This window comes from Lissotriton helveticus, chromosome 6 (genome assembly GCF_964261635.1).
Source record: "Lissotriton helveticus chromosome 6, aLisHel1.1, whole genome shotgun sequence".
Lineage (NCBI taxonomy): Eukaryota > Metazoa > Chordata > Amphibia > Caudata > Salamandridae > Lissotriton > Lissotriton helveticus.
The window spans coordinates 1752573772-1752586409 of NC_136067.1; the positions used below are offsets into that span (position 1 = coordinate 1752573772).

The following is a 12638-nucleotide window of genomic DNA, read 5'->3' on the forward strand; positions in this document are numbered from 1 at the left end:
TTTTAGTATCCCTCAAGTATGTACTTGTGCCCTGTACGATTGTTTTCAAGAAAAAATCACAAAATCTAGACAGAGGTTCTAGTAATGATCCTATTCCTGATACGATGGGCCTGCTGGGTGGAGGTAATTTGCCTTTGTGCATCTTCGGTACCACATAAAAATATGGGATCTTGCCCTCAGTTGTGCTCAGATAATCAGCTTCCTGTTTTGAGATGTCTCCAGCGGATTCTGCTGTTTCTACCATATTGGTAATTTCAATGCGTAGGTCTTCGGTTGGGTCCACCGATAGTGTTTGATAATTATTGGTGTCACTCAGTAGGCGTTTGCATTCTGCATCATAGTCACTTTTGTTCATGACCACTAGGCCTCCGCCTTTGTCGGCTGGTTTGATTATTATGTTGTCATCGTTTTGCAAATCAGACAGTGCTTGATTCTCAGCTCTGCTGTTGTTCTTGTACTGAGCATTCTCTGTTAGGGCTTCAATATCATTGAACACAGCCTGTTCAAAGGTGCTGATTTCCACCGGGACACAATGTGGTGGTGGTATGAAGGCTGATCTTGTTCTGAGACCTGTCTCATTGGTGATTTCATTTGGTTCACCCGGGGTATTTTTCTCAAAGAATGCTTTAAGTTTGAGTTTGCGGAAGAAGGCCGCTAGTTCGCAGTGTAATTTGAACTTGTCAAGAGCTGCTGTGGGTACAAATCCTAATCCCTTGTTGAGGACCTTGGTTTCTGTGGTCGTTAGTGTGCGTGAGGATAAGTTCGTTACTAACTCCTCACATTGCTGGGGCCCGCATTGTTTGCTGCCGACTTGCTCCTGGTGATGCTGCCCATTGTGTCTTCCTCTTCCCAGTGGACGTTGTTCCCTCGTTTGTTGCGTCCTCTTCCGCGCTTGCCTCTGTTCTGAAAAGGAGGGCGGAATTGGTTTTGTGGAAAAGGGAATGGTTGGAAGGGTGGTTGCCATCCATACATGGGAAAGTGTGGTGGTTGTTGGAAAGGGTTCATTGAGGGATGTTGAAAAGGAGGTTGCATGGGATGATTGTACTGTGGCCATTGGTAGTGTCCTCTGTATGTCCCTTGCTGTCTTTGTCTAGGTGTCCCGTTGTTAGACCCAGCACTGCTGTTGGAACTGTTGGAGGTATTGCTTGATGCATCGGAGTCCTGATCCGGAGTTCCAGTTGCTTTGTACTCTGGGTCAGAGTAGGGGTAGACCTTCACAAACGAGAATTTCTTGAGATCTTTTTGAAATTTTTGGACCTTCTGTTGTGTGAAATTTTCCCGATATTCGTTAATTTCTTTGTTCAGATCATCCAGTTTTTTCTTGTAGCCAGTGATGCTGGCTTTGATTTGGCTTTCTGTCACCTGGATCTCTATCTGAATTTTTTCTGAGAGGCGCACGGCTGTTTTTAGGATTAGTATAATCCAGTCGTGCGTGCAGTGCCACGCGATGTGGACCCAGTCTTTTCTAAATTCGGCATCGTCCAGGAAGATGCGTGGGGCGTTAGTGACTAGTAGACCCTTTGGAGCTATACTGTTTGTGAAGTACTCCTTCAATATCGTACCATGTAGGATGGTTCTTATTCGGTTCCGTTTCATCTCCGTCAGCTTCTCCCAGTCAGATGTTTGAGAGATGGTGTTGCTAATGTTAGCATCAGCAAATACACTGAGGTCATTCATGATAGAGTCTATTTCTTCCGTGGAATAAGTTAGGCCAGGGTTCTCAGCCATGGTAGCCGTGGTGTGTACTTTGTGGATTTTACAGGAGTAAAATGCACTCTCGCAGCTGTGCGCTGCCAGGAATGTAATGATCAAAGGAGAGAGTAAGGGATTGTCCACAGGCAAATTGGACCAGGATTACTCCTATTCCCCTAGGGCAAATGTTTTAGAAACAAAAGGAGGAGTATCCCCTGCAGAATATAGGACGAATAGTCTGGAGGGTAGACCTAATGGCAAAAAAGGAAAAATGTATCCTTTTATTTAAAACCCCTCACTCACCAGCCTAGCGGTGACATGCTTCATCATCGGGGTCCACCCTGGTGGCCTAGCGTCACCAGGGTGTGCTTCGACACCTGAACTACAGTGGAGCGGGTTGTGACTGTAAGTGCAAAAAGAAAAATATGTTAAAAATTGTCCTGGTTTTACTAAAAAAAAAAAAAAACTTTATTATAGAGCAACTGGACAATGTTAAAATTAATGGCGAGATGTTAGTAGGCAAGTTACGACCTACTCATCTCTATATGTGTTGGTGTGTATTGGTCGACATGTTTCGACCAATGGGCTAGTGCCCGGTTTCTTCAGGACCAAAAAACAGGTGGACGGGAGGTGTGGGCCCCCTAAAAGGCTCACCCTGTCCTGATCCCCTGTTGACCCACAGGCAAGTTGCTCGGGGTGCGGGTGCTCAACTGAATAAGTGAGCAAGGAAAAAAAAAAAATGTGAAAAAGAGACCTGTGAAGGAAAAGGATAAAAGCAAAATTTCAATTATGATCATATTTACTATCCTGTAACGTCGTGAAGTGTCTCTTTATTGTGAAATACCATGCCATACAGGTTTCGTGTCACACCCTCCGGGTGAAGAAAGTGGCATCCGAAGATGCTAGGCATATTTATTGATCAATAAGTGCGTACATGGCTGCATGCGTTGTGCTTATCATACTTGTATGCCCACTGGGTGACGCCCTCTGAGGGCGCGTGCAACGCAGCAGTCGAGTTCAAGGGGCTATGCTAAGTCTGAATAATCACCTTGGTGCGCGTAATTAATAGTGGCTATCATAAAGTTATGCTATGGTAGCGTGCGCATAGATTTTAGTTTATCGTTCCTTATCGTGAAAATCACCGTTAAAATGAACGTACATGACTAACATACATATAACATATAGAAGTACACATGGGTTTGGTGGCATGAGTCGAGGCTTACTTATTTAAGAGCTCTGTTGTGCTTCATCGGGCAGGGCGTAGGCTCTTCGCATCAGAAAAACATATTCTGCAATGGCGGAACATATGGGGAGTTAGTTGAGCGTTTGTCAGGGAGGGCCGAGGTAGCGGAAAGAGAAGCGCCGAGAGTAGCCGATCCGAGTGGGAATCTCGGATGGACCAGCGCGTCCGCTTGAAAAAGTAATTTACTTACAGTTTGCCGGCGAAGCGATTAAGCTGAGACCTACTGCCATGGTTCCCTGCTCGGCTATAGTGGCCGTTCAGTGCAGGCTGTATTAATAGGCGTCGGCCACTTCCGGGGTGGGCGTGGCTGAGCATCCGGCAAGGGGCGTGGTTACGTGGTAAACACGTCGTCATGACGCTATTGGAAGCCTGCATACGGCAGACCCCTTGGGAGAGTGAATAAACGTAAACAAACACTCGTGTTAGCGTGTGATTATGATTGGAGATTGGAAAAACGCATAACACATTGGGAGTTGTAGACAGAGAGGGAGGCAAATTTATAAGGGATTACAAAATAATATAAGGGATTACAAAATAAGGCAGCGGCCACAGACCTGTCTAAGAGAAATTTATATAGACAGGGGGAGCCCTCATATGTATAGACAGGATGGTCTAAGGGAGTGTCTGGGAGCATATTACATTAGGAGAGAGGATAGTGCGTCTCTCTGCTAGGTTGGGAAACTCCAAAGCAAACTTAGAGTATCAGGGTAAGGAGCCCATGTTAAGGTCCTTGAAGGTAAAATGATGGGAAGAATTATGAAAGGACTATGGGCCATGAGAAGGTAACTGGTTATTTGAGAACGGTGGCCCATGGAATATTATCGTTAAGGCCCGTTTTGTGGATGGAAAGTCTGTAGATCCAACGCTGTTCCTTTTCAAACAGGCGTGCTTGAGCATTGGGACCTGGTTGGATTTGTTCGATGACAGTCCATCGCATATCATTGGGGGTATGGTGCGCTGTCAGAAAATGATCTGTAAGTCTGGTGTTATTCTTTTTGCATCTCACTGTGCTTCGATGTTCAGATATTCGCAGTTTAACTTTGCGTGCTGTCATTCCGATGTACGGAATTCCACAGGTACATTTGATCAAGTATATGACATTGGAACTGTTGCAGTTTGTATGTGATCTCTGTTCCCATGTTTTTCCTTGTTCAAGATCCAGGGTTTTTGTGTTAGCGGTGAGGTGGCAAACGCTGCAGTCCCCGCATCTGGAGTGTCCAGTTACTGGTGGGAGACCCCATATGGCAGTGATAGTGGGGTTGGTGTCGTTGGCAGTAGTCTTTGGCCGAGTGTTGACCAATCTGTCTTTTAGGCTGCGCGCCTTTTTGTACGAGGAAAGAGGTTTTTCCCATTTGTATTTGCCAGTGCAGAGTATGGACCAATGTTTTCGTATGCTTTTGCTCACCTGATTGGATACAGCATTGTATGTTGTAACACACGTGAGTGGAATGTCTTCCTTGTTTTTGGGTGTGTCCTCGAGTAGAGCTTCTCGTGGTTGGTTCCTTGCTCTTTTCTGGCATCTGTTGATGATTGTCTGGGGGTAGCCTCGATTAGTGAGTTTAATTGTGAGGTCTTGCGCCTGTTCTTTGTAATCAGATATTTTACTGCAGTTCCTTCTTAGTGGTAAGTACTGTCCATATGGCAGGTTTTCCCTGAGGGGGCGGGGATGGAAGCTGTCAAATCTCAGGAGATTATTTTTCGCAGTTGGCTTGAAGTGTGTTTTGGTTATCAAGCTTTCATGTTCTTTTTGGATTTCTATGTCAAGGAAGACCATCTTGTTTGTGTCTATGCTGTGGGTAAATTTTAAGTTGGGATCACAGGTGTTCAGCCAAGTGATGAATGACATTAGTGTCTCTCGTGGCCCTTGCCATATGGTGAAGACGTCGTCTATGTATCGCCGCCAGAATTTTATGTGAGAACCAAAGGGATTGTTTGCTGACAGGACGAATTTCTTCTCGAAGTCATAGACGTAAAGCCCCGCTACACTGGGGGCAAAAACACTGCCCATGGAAGTCCCCCCAATTTGGAGGTACAGGGTCCCCTCATATTCGAAGAAGTTCCTTTTTAGGGCAAGGATTGCGCAATTGACAATGAAGTCCTTAGGGGGGCGGTGGTTCCACTCAGAATTGTCAAGTGTTTGTCTCAGTACCTCAATTGTCGCATCTTGTGGTATGTTGGTATAAAGGCTTTCTATGTCAAAGCTTACCAGAATGTAGTCTTCTTCTACTTTGATGTTTTACAGAAGGGTTAGTAAGCTTTTAGTATCCCTCAAGTATGTACTTGTGCCCTGTACGATTGTTTTCAAGAAAAAATCACACAATCTAGACAGAGGTTCTAGTAATGATCCTATTCCTGATACGATGGGCCTGCTGGGTGGAGGTAATTTGCCTTTGTGCATCTTCGGTACCACATAAAAATATGGGATCTTGCCCTCAGTTGTGCTCAGATAATCAGCTTCCTGTTTTGAGATGTCTCCAGCGGATTCTGCTGTTTCTACCATATTGGTAATTTCAATGCGTAGGTCTTCGGTTGGGTCCACCGATAGTGTTTGATAATTATTGGTGTCACTCAGTAGGCGTTTGCATTCTGCATCATAGTCACTTTTGTTCATGACCACTAGGCCTACGCCTTTGTCGGCTGGTTTGATTATTATGTTGTCATCCTTTTGCAAATCAGACAGTGCTTGATTCTCAGCTCTGCTGTTGTTCTTGTACTGAGCATTCTCTGTTAGGGCTTCAATATCATTGAACACAGCCTGTTCAAAGGTGATGATTTCCACCGGGACACAATGTGGTGGTGGTATGAAGGCTGATCTTGTTCTGAGACCTGTCTCATTGGTGATTTCATTTGGTTCACCCGGGGTATTTTTCTCAAAGAATGCTTTAAGTTTGAGTTTGCGGAAGAAGGCCGCTAGTTCGCAGTGTAATTTGAACTTGTCAAGAGCTGCTGTGGGTACAAATCCTAATCCCTTGTTGAGGACCTTGGTTTCTGTGGTCGTTAGTGTGCGTGAGGATAAGTTCGTTACTAACTCCTCACATTGCTGGGGCCCGCATTGTTTGCTGCCGACTTGCTCCTGGTTATGCTGCCCATTGTGTCTTCCTCTTCCCAGTGGACGTTGTTCCCTCGTTTGTTGCGTCCTCTTCCGCGCTTGCCTCTGTTCTGAAAAGGAGGGCGGAATTGGTTTTGTGGAAAAGGGAATGGTTGGAAGGGTGGTTGCCATCCATACATGGGAAAGTGTGGTGGTTGTTGGAAAGGGTTCATTGAGGGATGTTGAAAAGGAGGTTGCATGGGATGATTGTACTGTGGCCATTGGTAGTGTCCTCTGTATGTCCCTTGCTGTCTTTGTCTAGGTGTCCCGTTGTTAGACCCAGCACTGCTGTTGGAACTGTTGGAGGTATTGCTTGATGCATCGGAGTCCTGATCCGGAGTTCCAGTTGCTTTGTACTCTGGGTCAGAGTAGGGGTAGACCTTCACAAACGATAATTTCTTGAGATCTTTTTGAAATTTTTGGACCTTCTGTTGTGTGAGATTTTCCCGATATTCGTTAATTTCTTTGTTCAGATCATCCAGTTTTTTCTTGTAGCCAGTGATGCTGGCTTTGATTTGGCTTTCTGTCACCTGGATCTCTATCTGAATTTTTTCTGAGAGGCGCACGGCTGTTTTTAGGATTAGTATAATCCAGTCGTGCGTGCAGTGCCACGCGATGTGGGCCCAGTCTTTTCTAAATTCGGCATCGTCCAGGAAGATGCGTGGGGCGTTAGTGACTAGTAGACCCTTTGGAGCTATACTGTTTGTGAAGTACTCCTTCAATATCGTACCATGTAGGATGGTTCTTATTCGGTTCCGTTTCATCTCCGTCAGCTTCTCCCAGTCAGATGTTTGAGAGATGGTGTTGCTAATGTTAGCATCAGCAAATACACTGAGGTCATTCATGATAGAGTCTATTTCTTCCGTGGAATAAGTTAGGCCAGGGTTCTCAGCCATGGTAGCCGTGGTGTGTACTTTGTGGATTTTACAGGAGTAAAATGCACTCTCGCAGCTGTGCGCTGCCAGGAATGTAATGATCAAAGGAGAGAGTAAGGGATTGTCCACAGGCAAATTGGACCAGGATTACTCCTATTCCCCTAGGGCAAATGTTTTAGAAACAAAAGGAGGAGTATCCCCTGCAGAATATAGGACGAATAGTCTGGAGGGTAGACCTAATGGCAAAAAAGGAAAAATGTATCCTTTTATTTAAAACCCCTCACTCACCAGCCTAGCGGTGACATGCTTCATCATCGGGGTCCACCCTGGTGGCCTAGCGTCACCAGGGTGTGCTTCGACACCTGAACTACAGTGGAGCGGGTTGTGACTGTAAGTGCAAAAAGAAAAATATGTTAAAAATTGTCCTGGTTTTACTAAAAAAAAAAAAACTATTATAGAGCAACTGGACAATGTTAAAATTAATGGCGAGATGTTAGTAGGCAAGTTACGACCTACTCATCTCTATATGTGTTGGTGTGTATTGGTCGACATGTTTCTACCAATGGGCTAGTGCCCGGTTTCTTCAGGACCAAAAAACAGGTGGACGGGAGGTGTGGGCCCCCTAAAAGGCTCACCCTGTCCTGATCTCCTGTTGACCCACAGGCAAGTTGCGCGGGGTGCGGGTGCTCAACTGAATAAGTGAGCAAGGAAAAAAAAAAATGTGAAAAAGAGACCTGTGAAGGAAAAGGATAAAAGCAAAATTTCAATTATGATCATATTTACTATCCTGTAACGTTGTGAAGTGTCTCTTTATTGTGAAATACCATGCCATACAGGTTTCGTGTCACACCCTCCGGGTGAAGAAAGTGGCATCCGAAGATGCTAGGCATATTTATTGATCAATAAGTGCGTACATGGCTGCATGCGTTGTGCTTATCATACTTGTATGCCCACTGGGTGACGCCCTCTGAGGGCGCGTGCAACGCAGCAGTCGAGTTCAAGGGGCTATGCTAAGTCTGAATAATCACCTTGGTGCGCGTAATTAATAGTGGCTATCATAAAGTTATGCTATGGTAGCGTGCGCATAGATTTTAGTTTATCGTTCCTTATCGTGAAAATCACCGTTAAAATGAACGTACATGACTAACATACATATAACATATAGAAGTACACATGGGTTTGGTGGCATGAGTCGAGGCTTACTTATTTAAGAGCTCTGTTGTGCTTCATCGGGCAGGGCGTAGGCTCTTCGCATCAGAAAAACATATTCTGCAATGGCGGAACATATGGGGAGTTAGTTGAGCGTTTGTCAGGGAGGGCCGAGGTAGCGGAAAGAGAAGCGCCGAGAGTAGCCGATCCGAGTGGGAATCTCGGATGGACCAGCGCGTCCGCTTGAAAAAGTAATTTACTTACAGTTTGCCGGCGAAGCGATTAAGCTGAGACCTACTGCCATGGTTCCCTGCTCGGCTATAGTGGCCGTTCAGTGCAGGCTGTATTAATAGGCGTCGGCCACTTCCGGGGTGGGCGTGGCTGAGCATCCGGCAAGGGGCGTGGTTACGTGGTAAACACGTCGTCATGACGCTATTGGAAGCCTGCATACGCCTGCCCTGCCTATAAAGGTGCCTTCCCAGCACACTGACAATAGTTTTGTTTTGCAACTTTAAACACTAGTAGTGCGGAGTCATGAAGAACACTGACCACTGGTGTGGAAAACTAGGATCTTGAAAGGGGAACAGCCTTGAACCTAGAAATTTTAACTTAGAAATTTGTTTGCAGAGCAGGGAGGATTGGTGGGTCAGTAAGGAATCTGCATCTAGATAGAGTCTCTACCAGATAAGGCGTTACCAAAGGTAAGTAACTTGTTCGTCTGATAGAGACTTTTAATCGCAGATTCCTTATTTTAGAATAGATATCCAAGCAATACCTCCCCGGAGGAGAGTCTGCAAAATAATTTCACACTAAAAAGTCCTGCAGGAAGGAACAGGAAAAATGCCCATCCTTATAGACCTAACTGTCCAGGCAGTAGTGCTTGGGAAACGTGTGTAGAGATGCCCACTTTGCAGCCTAACAGATGTCCATAACCAGAACTCAGAGTGTTAACACAGTAGTTGCGTCTTCAAATTCGAAAAATCAAACTCAAAAGTTTTGTTCTAAGGCAATTTAGAGGATTTTTATAAGCTTAAATTATTTACTGAAAGGTGTACTTTTTAAACGCAAGTCCTCATCCACACCGCTGAACACCAAATGTTGGAAAGTGGGTTATTGGTGAGGGCAAATGTAGGTCTGCCACTGGCAATAAGGCCACTAACACATGATAGGACTCAGCATAGGTCTTAGAAAATTATTCCTTTGCTCAACCCTTGGTAACGTGACTGCGAGCTGACAGGCTTAACTTCAAAGACAGGTATGTAAAGCATTCTATAACACCATTTCAGTTAATAATTAAGACACAACACAAAATAAAAATCCAATGCCAATTTATAAAAATAGGTAATATTTTTATATTTTAAATGACACCAAAACGAAAATAATCCACTGTAGGGAACCAGAGATATGGATTTTTAAAGATTAGTCACTTTCTAGTGCTTAGAAACCAACAGTGCCCCTTTAAGTCATTTTGTTTTCTCTGTCAGGGACACACCTTTATAAATTGTTCTGAAGTATTCTCACCACTGTAGTGGGCCGCTTTCTTCAGCAAGCGGGGTCCAGTTAGAACACCTTCCTGGCGTTCTGCTTGCGGGTCCCAAAGTATCCAACACACAATCCAAGGTTCTGGAATCTCCAAGAGGGTCCTTGAAAGTGTGAAACTTCAATTCCGCAATCCACTTGAACAAAACCCTTACAAATCCACTGGTACTCCAGGCTTTGAATTCTTTGTGGGGCTGTCCAGGTGAGCTCTGTTAACCTGTAACTTGCAGGGAGTCCACTCTTAGTCCTTGGGCAGCAAGGTAATCCACAGGGCTGTAGTTTCAGATGGTGCAGTCTTCATAGGTCAGGCCTTAGAGTTCCTTGCACAGCAAAAAAACTTTCCAGCAGGGCACTTCTTGCTTCATTCAGTTTCAAGCAGCAGATCTGGAGGGCTCTGCCCCTCTCAGATACTTATTCAAAAATCTCTGGGTCAAGCACCAGGTTACTGCTGACCAATGAGAGCAGGGCAACTCCTCATAGTAATGACCACATCTTCTAGAGTGTGGCATTAGTTTGTCCCAGAGTGCATAATTCTTCCAAATGCATAATGGCTGATTTTCCAGCAAGGAGGTAAGAGCTGACTAAACACACCCCCTGGGATTGCTTATTTCTATGGACTCTCCCCATACCATCTGCATCTGCACATACCTTCCTTAAGCCTAGCCCTGACTCTGGGTCAAGTCTGTCCAAGTGGACTGAAACCCAGGCCTCCCCTCTACCTTTGAAGTGGATGGTTTACGACTCCACCCCCTAGTCTGGCATTCCTATAGACCAGCAAACTGCCCAACCAGCAGAGTGATTAACCCGAGGGGTTCCTTATCAACTCTTCAAAGCAGCCTGGCTAATCCACTTAACTCTGACCAATCAGGGCAGACCACTGGAAGGCTGAATTTGGACTTCCAAACAAGAAAGTCTTATAACTTCTTGTATGTACACTTTAGGAGAAATTCAACAATATAATATTGTTGGATTTACTACTACCATTACGGGAAGTCTTTGAATGGTCCTGCTAGTCCTCTCCTATCAATATTTATTAATCAATAACTTCCTCCTGCTCTATTTAAACTCTCCCTCTCCCCTAATTTTACTTTCTCAGGAGTACTAATATATTGTCCTCCTGAACACCATGCTAACTGGATCCCTACTTTCATGGAAGAGATTTCCCCTCTAGTTATCAACAAAGCTAACTTCACAGTCTTAGGAGATGTGAACTTACATATGGAAGATCATACCTGCATTAATAGCACTAGATTCATATCAGACTTGTCCTCACTAAATCTAAAGCTCTTAAATTCAGGTCCTACCCATATGGCAGGACATTTTCTTGATCCTATCATTTCGAATCTCAGTACCATTACTTGCTCTCTGGCACTTCCCGTTAATTGGTCCGATCACTACCAGATAAATTTCCAAGTGAGCTCCCCCCATGATAATTTCGACTTCAATAATAGCAAAGGAGTAGGAGAAATACATTGAAATTGGAAAAAACGTAATATCGGCAAACTTAACGGATATCTGGAGAAACACAAACCTACTCTAGAACAAAACACTGGTCCCCTTGCTGAGTCAGTACATAAATGGCTCTCTGAAGCCATCGACCCATGCCTGCCTACTACCAACTACAGAAGGACCATTCATCGTCCCCCAGCACCTTGGTATAACGACTCCTTAAAAAACTCTAAAACCAACTGTAAGATCCTTGAAAGAAGGTGGAGGAGAAATTATGATTTACCCTCCAAACAGATCTAGAAAATGGCTTTGAGTAAATACCATCAAGAATGTAAACTAGCCCGAGTAACTTTTGTTAACCTGACACTCTGCAATGCCGTCAACAATGCTAAAACACTTTTCAACACAGTAAAGGAACTCGCTGGCTCGGAGACGGTAGCTAAACCCCCAACGCTATCCCTAACTAAATGCGAGGATTTAGCAGCCTTCTTTATAACTAAAGTCGAGGGCATCTACCAAGAGATGATCGCACAGGAACAGGAAGTAGGCAGCAATGAGAATACTAATATATCTCCTCCTTTGGTACATCATCCTTCAGCTGCATCAGAACACATTGAAACAGGCAAGGACTACATCCTAACGGATTGGCCCGTCCTAACAACTGAAAATACGAACATACTCCTGAACTCCATTAAATCGGGTTCGCCTATGGACCCACTGCCAGCCAATATTCTGAAGCAATTAGATCACTCCGTGATATCTGTACTAATGCATCTTCTCAACACATCACTTAAAGAAGCGGAAATTCCTTCTACTTGGAAGTATGCCATAATTCACCCACTGCTAAAGAAACCCAATACAGATCCCGAAGACATTAAAAATTATCGCCCATATCTCTGCTGCCAATTCTGTCCAAAATTTTGGAAAAACATATACACATCAATCTGACACAATTTGTTGCCTCGCAACATCTACTCCATCCCTCACAGTCAGGTTTTAGGGCAGGTTTTTCAACTGAAACCACCCTATTAGGAGTGACGGAAACAATCCGCCAGAATTTAGACAAAGGGGAAACAGTGGCGCTCATTCTGCTTGATTTGAGCGCCGGTTTCGATATCATCTCACACACGGTACTCCTGAACACACTGAGTAACATCGGTATTGGTAAAGGAGCTTTAAAATGGATTCAAGCTTTCCTTTTAAACAGAACTTTTGAGGTCTTTTCCCAAAAAGCCTGTTCTAAAACCCATTAATTTGCACTTGGAGTTCCTCAGGGCTCCATCCTGAGCCTGTTACTCTTTAACCTATACGTAAAACCCCTGGCGGAGCTAGCAGAGAAATCTGGTCTAGTAATCTTCTCATATGCAGATGATTCCCAAATCATGTTCTCACTATCGGCGCAAAACCCAAATGACACCTCTTCGCTTAAGACAGGACTCACCAACATTGCAGCTTGGAAGCAATCTAATTTTCTCAAACTAAACGGAGAAAAACATACTGGGTAAACAAAAAATCTCTGGAGCACACAACACTGGCCAGACAAAATAGGAGACCTACCCATCCCCGTACCCTATGTACGTAATCTAAGTGTCATCTTGGATGA

The 12638-nt window shown here is 44.5% G+C and overlaps 2 protein-coding genes across 3 annotated transcripts in view; one reads left to right on the forward strand and one right to left on the reverse strand.

Annotated features, from left to right (window-relative positions):
• The window catches only part of LOC144763730 (lutropin-choriogonadotropic hormone receptor-like), a 1068475-nt gene that overhangs the window by 998470 nt on the left and 57367 nt on the right, over window positions 1-12638 (forward strand). The gene's annotated exons all lie outside the window — the stretch shown is intronic.
• Window positions 1-12638, reverse strand: part of GTF2A1L (general transcription factor IIA subunit 1 like) — a 1231875-nt gene that overhangs the window by 100589 nt on the left and 1118648 nt on the right. The window lies entirely within an intron of this gene.